The sequence below is a fragment of the Sapajus apella genome, unplaced genomic scaffold (assembly GCF_009761245.1).
Source record: "Sapajus apella isolate SASKATOON/1434 unplaced genomic scaffold, GSC_monkey_1.0 scaffold39, whole genome shotgun sequence".
Lineage (NCBI taxonomy): Eukaryota > Metazoa > Chordata > Mammalia > Primates > Cebidae > Sapajus > Sapajus apella.
In genome coordinates, this window is record NW_022436979.1 from 18,596,871 (window position 1) to 18,610,988 (window position 14,118).

Below are 14,118 nucleotides of genomic sequence, written 5' to 3' on the forward strand. Positions count from 1 at the left end.
CAAGATAGTTCAGAAAGTTGGATGTTTCCCAGAACTGCATTTGGGTCATTCTTGAGTTCTCGTTGTTTATTCTCTTACTTTAGGGCAGTCTCAACTTTGGCCTCCTACAATAACCATCCGTATCTACTTTGAGGACTTAAGAGATTTATTCCTGAGGCTCAGACCTTGTTTTGGGCCTCAGACTTATTCAGCTGCTTACCTTGACATTTCCACTTGGCAGTCCCAGTGGTACCTGAAGCCTGAGTCCATGGTATCTTATGATCAGTGTCTGTCTCTGTTCCTCTTGTTCCTGTGTCAGTGAATAGCACCTCTGAAAGTCAGGTCCCTCAGCCTGAGTCCTTGACATCTCCTTCTCCTCATACCACATAAGCACTCCGTCAGGTCCTGTCCTTTTACTACTTTTGCTAATTTTATTTTTTTATTCATTAGATTATTTTTGAGACAGGGTCTCACTCTGCTGCCCAGGTTGGAGTGCAGTGATGCAGTCATGGCTCACTGCAGCCTCAGCCTTCTGGGCTCTAGTGATCCTCCTGCCTCACTCCCACAAATAGCTGAGACTGCAGGTGGATGCCACCACACCCGGCTAATTTTTTTTTTTTTTTCTCCTGAAACAGGGTCTGGTTCTGTTGCCCAGGCTGGAGTGCAGTGGCATGATCTTGGCCCACTGCCACCTCCACCTCCTGGGTTCAAGCCATCCTCCCATTTCAGCCTCCCAAGCAGCTGGGTGTAAGGGTGCATGCCATCATACTCAGCTAATTTTTGTATTTTTTGTAGAGACTGGGTTTCACCATGTTGCCCCCAAGCCTGCTTAGGCCTCCGAAAGTGCTGGGATTACAGATGTGAGCTACCATGCCTGACTCTGGCTAATTAAAAAAAAATTTTGTTGGCCGGGCGCGGTGGCTCAAGCCTGTAATCCCAGCACTTTGGGAGGTCGAGGCGGGTGGATCACAAGGTCAAGAGATCGAGACCATCCTGGTCAACATGGTGAAACCCTGTCTCTACTAAAAAAATACAAAAAAAAATTAGCTGGGCATGGTGGCACGTGCCTGTAATCCCAGCTACTCAGGAGGCGGAGATTGCGGTGAGCCGAGATCGCGCCATTGCACTCCAGCCTGGGTAACAAGAGCAAAACTCCGTCTCAAAAAAAATAAATAAATAAATAAAATAAAATAAAAAATTTTGTTTGTAGAGATGGGGTGTCTCTCTCTGTTGCCCACACTGGTCTCAAACTCCTGGACTCGAGCCATCCTCCCTCCTTGGCCTCCCAGAATCCTGGGATTACAGAGGTGCCTGCCCTTATTTCTTGAGTATCTTGCATTCATCCACTTCTTTCCGACTTTCCTGCTTGGTCTCAACTAGCATCATGTCCCACCTGGATGACTGTGACAACCTTTCCATTGGTCTCTGCCTCCATGTTGGCTCTCCCTTCCATTCATTGTTTTAAAAATGCAAGCCTAAACAAATTCCTCTTTAGCAACATGTTTGCTTAAAAAGTTTCAGTAAATTCCTGTTCTTCCTAGCTCTCTAGCCTAAATCTCCAGTCATAATTATCCTCACTCCTCATGCTCCTCCCTCAGTCCTCACAGTGCCCAGGTCTGTGTGTCTGTAGGGACTTTATATATTGTTTTCCCTGCCTTGAGCACTCCACTGCCCCCTTTACCTAGTGGACTTCCCTTCCTTTAGACCTTAGCCACCTGTTTTGCAGAGAAGCTTTTCCTATCTTTCAGCTTTCCATATTCTTACAGCACCGCATACCTCTCCTTCACTGTGGTTGTCACAGCTATAATTTTATAATCATTCAGATAGCTCCCGGTGTTTCCTTTTCATTAGTCATGGAACTCCATATGAAGGCAGAAATTTCCCTCTGTGTCTTTTTTTTTTTTTTGAGAGGGAGACGCGCTTTGTCGCCCAGGCTGGAGTGCAGTGGCGCGATTTCAGCTCACCACAACCTCCATCTCCCAGGTTCAAGCGATTTTCCTGCCTCAGCCTGCCAAGTAGCTGCATTTACAGGCATGTGCCACCACACCCAGTTCATTTTTGTATTTTTAGTAGAGATGGAGTTTCACCATGTTGGTCAGGCTGGTTTCGAACCTTTGACTTTGTGATCTGCCTGCCTCCGCCTCCCTAAGTGCTGGGATTATAGGTGTGAGCCACTGAGCCCAGCCCCCTCTGTGTCTTTAGGGCCTAGTTGGATGATTTAGTAGGTAAGTAATAAACATTTAAATGAATGAATAACTGGGAATCAGTAAAACATAGGCATGAAGAGAATGGATTTGGAGTTAGTCACTGGTCTGGATTTGAATCTTGGCTCTCCCCTACTTACTGTGACAGTGGGCACCTTGCTTAAGAGAGAGGTCTCTTCATCAGAAAAAAGGATACAGTAAATACTTTCAAAGGTTCTTTGGAACAACGTGATAGCATTTGTAAAATAAAGAATATAATGCTTTAGATATGTTAAAGCTAAGTGGTAGCCTTAACACTTATTTTTTACAAACTTTTTTTTTTTTTTTTTTTTTTTTGAGACAAGGTTTCACCATGCTGGTCAGGCTGCTCTTGAACTCCTGACTTCAGGTGATCTGCCCGCCTCGGCCTCCCAAAGTGCTAGGATTATAGGTGTGAGCCACCGCGCCCGGCCTTACAAACTTTTTTTTGAAATATATTTTCAAATAACGGGCCAGGCTAATCTTCTCTGTATCATTCCAATTTTCGTATATGTGCTGCTGAAGTGAGCACATTTTACAAACTTTTTTATTATAAAATTAAAAAAATGCAGATTCAGAAAATCCCACCACATAAATGTATAGGTGGATGAATGGTTATAGAGAGAATGGCCTTGTGACTTCCAGAAATTCCATTCGCCCCTTTGTATCTCCACCCCAATGTCAGCACCTTCTCTCCCACCTTAGTAACCTCATCTTGACTTTATAGTAATCACTTTCTTGCATTTCATTATAATTTTACTGCTCAAATGTACGTCAGTGGACATTATAGTTTAGTCTTGTCTCTTAAAAGTTTCCCTTCTATCCTTTTCCTTGCACTTTATCTGCTGAAGAACCTAGAGGATTTGTCCTGTAGAGTGTTCTGTAGTCTGGATTTTGCTGATTGTGCATCAGTGATGCAGTTCAGCGTGTTCCTCGGTGTCCTGTGGATTGACAGTGGGTCCAGAGGCCTGCTCAGACTCCTGTTTGAGCAAGACTTTGGGTAGCGGTGTACTCTTATCAGAAGGCGTGTTCACCTGGATATCTTTCTTTTTGTCATGTTAGTAGCTGTTGACACTCAATACTTAGATCCATTAAATTACTAGGAGTGACATTTGTCATTTTTCAATTATTGAGTTAAAAACTTTTAGAAGAGTGTTGTCTCTTGTCCCTCATCTATTCTTTGGTTACACAAAGGAACAGTTCAGTAGAAAAGCTGGATGAAACCTTGGTTCTTCACTTTACTAGTTTCCACAGTGAGTTGGTTCCTTATCATCCTCTGAAGGTGACCAATTCCCCCACTGTGTTTTTAAAAAATACTGTTATGAAATTGGCTGGGTGCAGTGGCTCATGCCTGTAATCCCAGCACTTTGGGAAGCCCAGGTGGGCGGATCATAAGGTCAGGAGTTTGAGACCAGCCTGGACAACATGGTGAAACCCCATCTCTACTAAAAATACAAAAAAATTAGCCAGGCATGGTGGTGGATGCCTGTAATTCCAGCTACTTGGGAGGCTGAGGCAGGAGAATTGCTTGAACCCGGAAGGCCACGGTTGCAGAGAGCCGAGATCATGCTACTGCAGTCCAGCCTGGGCAACAAGAGCAAAACTCTGTCTCAGAAAATATATATTATGAATTCCTGGATTTGAACATATTTGATGAGTTTCAATAAGTTGTGACTATTATACTTTTTGCAGCCTGTGTTATCCCATCTCCATTGGGAGCCCTTTTTAGTTGACTCTTGAGTGCTTTGGACGTAACCCTGTGGTCTTTGAGTGTTTTCTTACTATGTGGTGTAACAAAATGTTTTAGGCTTATGTCGAATGTCTTCTGCTTATACCTGGAATTAACCTCCAAAAGGAGCCGTGTTTGTTTTTTTAAAGTGGGAAATGGCATTTCAAGAACTCATTTTGAGTGTCAGGGAGGCTTGTTGCTACTGGACTAGTCATTGTTTGTTGACTTCCTCTATGGAGGGATCTGAAAAAAACGCATATGAGATCCATGTTTTGCAGAAAACAATCACCTAGTAGTTAGATTTGTGAATTCTGTCAAAGGCCAGTGACACTTACTTTGAACAGTGCTTTGTAAACCTCTGTGTCATTTGCTTAGCATAGCCTGTGTTGGCATTGTTAATGTGTTCAGGAAAATAGTTCCTGTGGCCCCAGTTTGATTTATTTCACTGTAATCTATGGCTGTGAATACAGTGGACAAATACATGTATTACAGGAGTTATGTAATGTGAATGTTGTGACGTAAATGCCTTAGAAATTGGTAGAGCCAAACTTAACATCTATTGCACTTGCTGTTTGCAGGGATATTAACTGCATTATGTTACCCAGTTTAATTCTTGCCTCTATCATATGAGGTAGGAACTGTTATTCTCATTTTGCAAAAGGGAAAACTGAGGTCTAGAGAGGCTAAATGATGTGCCCAGGCTATATAACAAGTGAAAGAACTAAGAATTAAACTCATGCTTCTCCTAACTCTGGAGTCTACACACTTAACCGCTTTATTACCCTTTTAATTATTAAAATTTAGTTTGGCCTGATTCAGATGCTAAATGACTTGGGAAGCTTTGGGATGATTCTAGGATTTGCTTAGGACTTAATGTCACTTCAGAGGTCTCAGAATGAACTTGAATGATGTCACAACTCTCCCTCTGTGCTCCTGAGAATCTTTACTGATAATCAAGTAAGACATTTTTTCCCCTCTCCTGAACCTGGATGTGACTGCAGAATCCCTCTCAATAGAGCATTCCAGGTAGCCACTAAAAATTCACGGAGTTGGCATATAGCATGAAACCCATCAGCCGTTTTGAGTGAGCATCTAGTAGAATGGCAATGGTGCCTTTTGAGTTCTGCTTCTACTTTTTCTGTGCCCGTATTACTCTGTCATCACTGCATTAAAACAGCCAGTTAAATACTTTAAAAATCTCTTCTGGTAAAAATCAGTATTTCTGAAACTATGATTCATTAACACTTAGGTCTGAGAGATGCTTTTAGGTACACTGCAAAAACGAAGAGGAAGCACGGGAGGCTAGTTTGGTAGTCACATATGTCTGAAAAAACTAAATTCTTTTTTTGTTGTTTGAGACAGGGTCTTCCTGTGTTGCCCAGGTTTGGGGTGCAGTGGCACAATTATAGCTCATTGTAGACTTGACCTCTTGGGCTCAAGTGGCTCTCCCACGTAAGCCTCCCAAGAAGGTGGGATTACACGCATGTGCCACCATGCCCAGCTATTTTTAAAATTTTTTTTGTAGAGAGAGGGTCTCACTATGTTGTCCAGGCTGGTCTTCAACTCCTGGGCTCAAGGGATCCTCCTACCTTGGCCTCCCAAAGTGCTGGGGTTACAGGCATGATCCACTACACCCAGCCTTGGAAAAACTAAAGCTTTGTGATATGTGTTATTAAATTAACATTGTGAGAAATCCTAGTGTAAAGAAATCTGTTTAGCATTTTTATCCAATGTTTTCTAAACAGGACTGATCCCTGTATCCTTTCTTTTCTTTTTTCTTCTTTTCTTTCTTTTCTTTCTTTTCTTTTCTTTACTTTTCTTTCTTTTCTTCCCTTCCTTCCTCCCTCCCTCCCTCCCTTCCTTTCTTTCTTTCTTCTTTCTTTCTTTTCTTTCTTTCTCGCTCTGTCGCCAGGCGCAAGGCTGGAGTGCAGTGGTGCAATTTTGGCTCACTGCAACCTCCACCTCCCGGGTTCAAGCAGTTCACCTGCCCCAGTCTCCCAAGTAGCTGGGATTACAGGCGTGCACCACCACGCTTGGCTAATTTTTGTATATTTTAGTAGAGATGGTTTCACCATGTTGGCCACGATGGTCTCCATCTCTTGACCTTGTGATCCGTCTGCCTTGGCCTCCCAAAGTGCTGGGATTACAGGCGTGAGCCACTGAGCCTGGCCCCCTTCCTTTTATTTTTAAACAATAACGAGATGTATTCTCTTAAGAAATAATAAGAGAGAGAACAAGCTCAGGGCTAGGGCAGGCTTCTTGTGGAGACCATTGAGCCTCCAGGACTGTTTCTCTGTGTGTTTCTTAGCCCCATGAGTCAGGAGAGCTTACGGGCTGTTGGCCAGGTGACTGTATCAGTTTTAGAAACCACAGCAGCACAGGGTGATGCCCAGAGAAAGAAAGTCCCTTTTTGGAACAAGGAAAATGTTCTTAGAAATGCCCCTGGCAGTGTCTCCCTCACATCTTACTGGCTAGGATTGGGCGGGTGCCTGTTTCTTACCCGTTGTTGGCATGGGGAACAGGATTTCTGTGATTGGTCTAGGACAGTCATTTATCCTTTTCGTTTTGTTTCCCTTACCTCATTGTGTACAGCTAGGCCAGTCACTTAAAGAGGATGGAGGTTGTGGGTTCACAACACCTGGCCTTGTGTCAAGGTCTTCATGACAGGGCCGATCTACCTTTTTAGCCTTCACTTGTATTCCTCTTCCTCAAGCTGACTGCTTGTTCTTCCTGAGTTTACCACTGGGTGAGTGTGCATACACCCCGGAAGGCCTTTGCCCACGTTTTTGTACATTCAGTTCTACTTGCTGTTAAAGGCTCAACTCAATTGCCCTTCTTTCCAGGCAGCTTCATCACGCTCTTCATTTGTGCTCAGTAAGCATGCATTTATTGCGGGGAGGAAGGGGAGAGATCTAGGTAATTCCAGCTTCTGGCTTGGGGGCTGAATGGGTAAAAGTGCCCTTTGTGCAGGTTTGGGATGGTGGGATCTAAGAATGTGGTACATTTTGGCCATGTAGATTTCAAGATGCCTGTGGATCTGTCCAGCTGGTGGTTAGGTCTATAGGTGTGGAGTTTGCAGGAGAGATCAGGGTGAAGCAGGTCGATTTGGTGGTGGTCAGTGTACATGTGGCAGTTAGGACCACAGGGGAATGAGATTCCTGAGGGCAGCAGGATGGCTGAGAAGCAGCGAGTCCAAGCGCCGGCAAGGGAAGAGCAGCTCACCTAGGAGAGAAAGAGCATTTGGAGGCTGAGATAGAGAAGCCCAGAGAGCAGCAGGGGGCAGGCAGCCAACAGTGTCTCGTGGGGCAGAGACGTCCAGAGGGAGGACCTAGGGTGTGCTCTGGACTTGGCAGTTGGGAGGCCTTTCAAGATCTGTGCCTGTGTAGTTTGGGGGTGGGAGTGGAGAGGTTTCCAGTGTATGGCCTTTGCTCTGTAGAAACCTGGCTGAGAAGGCCAGACGAGAAAGTGGTACCTAGAGTGGAGTGTGTGTTATGGGATTTTTGTTGTCAGGGAGAGATATTTAAACACATTTTTAGGTTAAGGGAAAGATGGAAAAGTAGAGAGGAAGGGCCTGAACATCTCAGAGATGGATGGCAATTGATGGAGCCATGCCCAGGTGGGCAGGATGAGAGCACAGGTTGGGGGATTCAACTTTAGAAGGAGATAAAAATGGGGGCACATGGAGAGAACTTCATGGAGGATGGCAGGGAATTTAGGTATTTCAAGCTGGATAGTCTCAAATATCTTGATAAGTAGGAGACAAGATTACGGATAGAGATATGATATGTCTAGAGGGTAATTCTTTTTTTTTTTTTTTTTTTTTTTTCGAGACAGCATCTTGCTTTATAGCCCAGGCTAGAGTACAGAAGAGGATTGTGGCTCACCACACCCTTCACCTCTTGGCCTCAAGCAATCCCCCGTCTCAGCTACCAGAGTGCCAGGAATACAGGTGTGAGCCACTGTGCTGGGCCTATACAGGGTAATTTTAAGAGAGGTAGCAAAAAGTTTGGAAAAAATAATCATTGGAGAGAATAACAGCAGAAGCATTTATTGAGCCCTTATTGTGTACCAAGCATTTCACTAGGTACTTTACTTTCCCATTGAACCCTCACAGTTATCCTATGAGAAAGTCACTGTCATCCTCATTGTATGGATCAGGAAACAGGTGTAGAGGGATCAGGTGACTACCCAAAGGATGGTGTCAGGCTTTCCTTGACAGGAGAGCCAGCCCTCTTGATCTCTGTGCTCTGCTGTCTCATAGGGAGAAGCAGCATCACAAAGGTATGTGGCTGAGTCCTGAGAAGTTAAGGCCCAAGATGTGAAGTTGGAGGCCATGAAGGTCTGGCGACGCCCACCGCGCGGTTGTCAAGTTTTTGTAGATGGGACACTTGTAACAAACTCCCAGAGTGAAGTAGTGAAGATGTCTGTACGATTGGGGTGACAGAGGGCCGGGGCACAAGAATATTTGATGAGAGCTGCCCAGGCCTCATCAAGCCAAGGGAGGAACTGAGGCCAGGAGGAAGCTGAGAAAAGGAAAGGGTCAGAAGCCTGGGAGGCCTGCTAACTGTCACTATGCCTGGCCAATTTTTTTTTTTTCTTTTTTTGAGACGGAGTTTCACTCATGTTACCCAGGCTGGAGTGCAATGGCGCGATCTCGGCTCAAGGCAACCTCCACCTCCTGGGTTCAGGCAATTCTTCTGCCTCAGCCTCCTGAGTAGCTGGGATTACAGGCACGCGCCACCATGCCCAGCTAATGTTTTGTATTTTTAGTAGAGACGGGGTTTCACCATGCTGACCAGGATGGTCTCGATCTCTTGACCTCGTGATCCACCCGCCTCGGCCTCCCAAAGTGCTGGGATTACAGGCTTGAGCCACCGCGCCCGGCCTGCCTGGCCAATTTTTAAAATTTTTAGTAGAGATGAGGTTTCCCCATGTTGCCCAGGCTGGGCTTTGAACTCCTGGGCTCAAGTCATGGGCCTGCCATGGCCTCCCAAAGTGCTGGGATTACGGGTGTGAGCCACTGTGCCTGGCCTAAGCACTGTGTTTAAAACTACAGCTCATACGTTTAACTAATTTCCTTTGCCTTTTAAAGTGATTAATGGTTTGTTGATATCGTTGTGGAATAAAATTCTGTAGAGAAAGAGTTCATACTGCCTCTTTCCTTTATGAACATACAAATGAAATATTGTTTCAGTTAACCTAAAGTCCAAGTTATGAATGACTCCACATTAAAACAAGCCTTTCTGATTTTCCTAATAATAAAACACTTCTGTTTTTTTCAGGGATCATAATTTTTATCATCAGGACCAGTTAGCAGTGTTTCCTAAAGTATGTTCTCAGGGTCATAGAAATAATTTAGGAAATGCTGTTAAAAATACTATACTTACTCCAAAGACATATCCTAAACTTTGTGAATTAAGAATATAAGGGAACAGTGTCTAAAAATCTGCATTTGAACAAATTCCCCAAGTGATTCTCGAAGAAAACCGAGGTAGAGTGTTTTCAAGTTATGCATAGCAGCTTCCTGATATCAACAAAGCCCAAGGTAACTAAGTCACGTCGAATATTAACGTGATTATGTACCCACATGCATAAGGCTGCCTTGCTCCGTCCTCTCTACTTAGTGCAATGGCTGTTGTACAAAGGCCTGTCTTAATAACATGTTTCTTTTAAGAGCAGGATTGGCCGAGTACGGTGGCTCTTGCCTGTAATCCCAGTACTTTGGGAGGCCGAGGCAGGCGGATCACTTGAGGTCAGGAGTTCAAGATTAGCTTGGCCAACATTGCAAAACCCCATCTCTGCTAAAAATACAAAAATTAGCCTGGAGTGATGGCAGGCATCTGTAATTCCAGCTACTTCGAGGCTGAGGCAGGAGAATCACTTGAGCCTGGGAGGTGGAGATTGCAGTAAGCTGAGATCTCCCCACTGTACTCCAGCCTGGGTGACAGAGCGGGACTCCGTCTCAAAAAAAATAATAATAATAATAACAACTTTTACTCATCAATTAAAAGGGATGTAAAATCTGCTTCTTTGAGTAGATTCAATTACATTGTGTTTTTGACTTTATGCAGCTAGTCTTTTTTAGCAGTAATTCATTACACATGTCTCAGTATGATACATTTGTGCTATCTGGGCTGCTGGGTGTAGGGCCCACCTTTTCAGTTCAAAGGAACTATGGAAGTTGAGGTCCCAGGGAATCAAATTACCAATGTAATAGTTTTCTAAGTATTTTATCACCAGTTTTTATTTAAAAGCTAGTTAATGTGAAAAACTCACCTGTCTAAACCCAAGGAATGGACTCAGAGACACGAAGAACAGCAGAAGAGAGACTGTTAATGGAAGTCTTGCAAGATTGGATGTCTGGTAGGCAGGCACACCTGGGGCAGTTACAGCAGATAATTTACTCCTGGCACTCAGGTCCCTCCCCCAGTTCCTCGTGGGTTGACAACTGTGGGATTACAATCTTCCTGGATTCACCCAAGTTTCATTATCCCCTTTATAAGGTTATACCCCGTCCCCCTCCCTGCTTAAGTTTCAATTTTCCAATTAGGAAACTTTCTTCCCTTTTATGGGCTGACCCTTCCCCTACATCCTGTTTGCTTATCTTGACTTTCTAGGTGCATGAACCGCAATTGTCAAGTCTGCAGGCTGGTTGCCAGTACTTAGATTTATTGTGCCTTGAAAATGGACCATTTAAAATGTTTTCTCACAGTTAACAAATTAACTAAGATAATGGAATTGTGATATTCCAGGACAGTAATGGAGTACAAAACAGTGATTGGTTTCATGACTAAAGGTCTCTGTGAGAAAAGCAATTCTATGTGACTCATCCAGTTGCTGAGTTACAGGACAGCTTTAAAGCAGGGGCAACTATTCCGGTTCCTTCATATTTATGTTAAGTGGTATCAGAGGGAACTATTATGACGTGGGAATTATTTTACAATATACTTCAATATGTAAACTTCAAAATTCTCATATTGAGAATTTTGTGACCCGTGCTAGAGCGTGAAATGTAGAGAGCATTCCAGAATAGGAAGAATATTAGAATTCCTAAGCCTAGCCTTCCAAGGTGGTATGGCTCATTAGTTACCCAATTATGAGCTTCCATCAAGAATAAATGAAGCCAGGGCTGGTCATGGTGCTTCACGCCTGTAATGCCAGCACTTTGGGAGGCTGAAGTGGGTGGATCACCTGAGGTCAGGAGTTCGAGACCTTTCAAGCCAACATGGTGAAACCCCATCTCTACTAAAAATACAAAAATTAACCAGGCATGGTGGTGCATGCCTGTAGTCCCAGCTACTCAGGAGGCTGAGGCAGGAGAATCACTTGAACCTGGAGGTGGAAGTTGCAGTGAGCCAAGCTGGCACCACTGCACTCCAGCCTGGGCGACAAAGTGAGACTCTGTCTTGAAAAAACAAAAAGAATAAATGAAGCTAATTTATTTACTGGTCCCTATCCAGTACCCAGCTAAGTGCCAGGCATGCAGAGTGAGTCCTCAGTAAATGTTAGATGATTGAATGAATTGATGAAAACATGATTCATATCATAGAACCTATGATTTCCTTTATGAACTCAAAATTGCAGTAGAAGCCAGTGATAAAATAGTTATAGCATTCTTTTTTATCATACAAACCTTTTTAGGAACGCAAAAATTACTGTCAGGTTTTCAGTTACCTTTTTCTAAGCCAGTTTGTTTTTCATTCTTTTTTTCTAGCCCGTTTGTTCTCTACTTGCCAGTTTAGGCAAACTGCTGTCTGCCTGTGTATTTTCAAGCACATGTTCTGATTTCAATTTTCAAGTGTTTGTCTGATTTGAAATATGTTTAAATTTCTCTCGTAATCAAATGGAATGTGTTTGGTAAGGATCTTCAGATTTGAATCTTGGAAACTACAGATAAAACACATTTTTCTCCCCATGAGTCTAATTCTTTTGGTTGAATGGAAAAGCAACCTAAGTATTATTAACCGACCTCAAAATCTGCTTCTATTGATCATTTAATAAAGATTTTGCCTTTGTGTTAATATTTATTTTTCTTTTAGAAAGTGGGTTAATCACCAGGAAATATTACTAAAGGAATCTGCTGTGAAAGTAAAATATGACAGCATGAGAAGTCGTAACATCAATTCCATGTAATATCATTTTTTGGAAAGGAAATTGACATTGTTAAAAAGTTTAGACTATGACTTTTGGAACCATAATAGCAACCTGTATCTGTGAACTACTTTATAATTGTTAAAGCACTTTTACATACATATCCTTCTTCAAATGCCTAATAACTCATTAATTTAAATAGTGCAGACATTATTATTTTACATTGACATGACTCTCGGAGAGATAGACATGTTTACTATAGCCCAGCAAGTTAAAGGGAAAGAATCAACTGCAGCCTTATTTATTCCGGGTTTTAACTGAGTGCTTTTGCCACTGTAGTGTGATACTGCCACTATAATGGCAATAACACTGCCACTATAAGGTGACAGTGTTTTGCCACTGTCATATGCTTTTGTCATGGTAACAATAAGGGAATTGTGCCCCAGCATGAAGCACATTTTAATTTTGTATATGTTCAGTGAAAAGGTCTAATGGCTTTATATCTCTTCATAGGATGTAGTCTATTTTTTTTCTTTTTTTTTGAGATGGAATTTCGCGGTTTGTTGCTCAGGCTGCGGTGCAGTGGCGCGATCTTAGCTCATTGCAACCTCTGCCTCCTGGGTTCAAGCAATTCTTCTGTCTCAGACTCCCAAGCAGCTGGGATTACAGGCGCCCGCCACTACGCCTGGCTAATTTTTGCATTTTTAGTAGAGACAGCGTTTCACCATGTTGGCCAGGTTGGTCTCAAACTCCTGACCTCAGGTGATCCTGCTCGCTTCGGCCTCCCGAAGTGCTGGGATTACAGGCATGAGCCACCGTACCCAGCCCTCTGTACTTGTCTTAACAGATGTTTGTCTTTCATTATGGAAGCATAAACAGAACCTGATTCATACATTTGATGCATGTAGGCATGGTTGGCCTTTGACCTGGACACAAAACATACTTGAATAGATGGTATAATAAGCTACAGAAGCTTCTGATCTAATCTGCCATTCATCTTTCTCCGTGTTCATGTAAGGTAAAATCATGATACAGATGGAGGCTTTTGGAAGCTGCTTTTGTCTTACTGAGTACCCCTGGGGAATAGAAGACCCTGACCTGTGCCTTCACACTGCCTCTTGTATCTGCTACTCATCTCCTTCTGGAGGTGCCCTGCTCAGAGGACCTGGGATTTCAAGGGATGTGGTTTAGGGTTGGCCAAAGAGGCTGAAAGGGATTTTTCCAGTTCACCTATGCATAATTTGTGCTTCAAGGCTAGAAAAGCTCAGAGTACCTCATCTCCTCCCCCACCCTCCACCCCATTCTCTCCTTTGTTTCTTCAGTTTCTTCTCAGCTGATAGAAGACTCCCCTTGGGGCCAGTTGCAGTGGCTTACAACTATAATCCTAACATTTTGTGAAGCCAAGAAGGTGGGCGAATTGCTTGAGTTCAAAATGAGTCTGGGCAACATAGTGAGACCCCTGTGTCTAAAAAAAAAAAAAGGAAAAATTAGCTGGGATTGATGCGCATGCCTGTAGTTATAGCTGTTTTGGGAGGTTGAGGAGTTCAAAGCTGCAGTGAGCTGTGGTTGTGCCACTGCCCTCCATCCAGCCTGGGCAACAGAGTGAAACCCTGACTAGAAGAAAAAAAAAAGACTCCCCTATGAAGGAAAAGAAAATTCTTGAGGCATTTAATCTTTTGAATGAAGTCAGAGTCCAAATCCAACTATATATTTTATAGATGCTTTTAGTATGTTTTAGAACATTTTTGGTGGTACCAGTAGCACAGCAGTGGCAACATTTTTCATTTAAAATTGAAAAAAAAGGCCGGGCACGGTGGCTCAAGCCTGTAATCCCAGCACTTTGGGAGGCCGAGGCAGGTGGATCACGAGGTCAAGAGATCGAGACCATCCTGGTCAACATGGTGAAACCCCGTCTCTACTAAAAATACAAAAAATTAGCTGGGCATGGTGGTGCGTGCCTGTAATCCCAGCTACTCAGGAGGCTGAGGCAGGAGAATTGCCTGAACCCAGGAGGTGGAGGTTGCGGTGAGCCGAGATGGCGCCATTGCACTCAGGCCGAGGCGGGTGGATCACGAGGTCAAGAGATCGAGACCATCC

At 43.6% G+C, this 14,118-nt stretch overlaps 1 protein-coding gene and 1 pseudogene across 4 annotated transcripts in view; one reads left to right on the top strand and one right to left on the bottom strand.

Moving 5' to 3' along the window:
- Positions 1–14,118, top strand: part of SNX25 (sorting nexin 25) — a 144,585-nt gene that overhangs the window by 8,260 nt on the left and 122,207 nt on the right. The window lies entirely within an intron of this gene.
- LOC116565322 lies at positions 2,638–2,733 on the bottom strand (annotated as a pseudogene).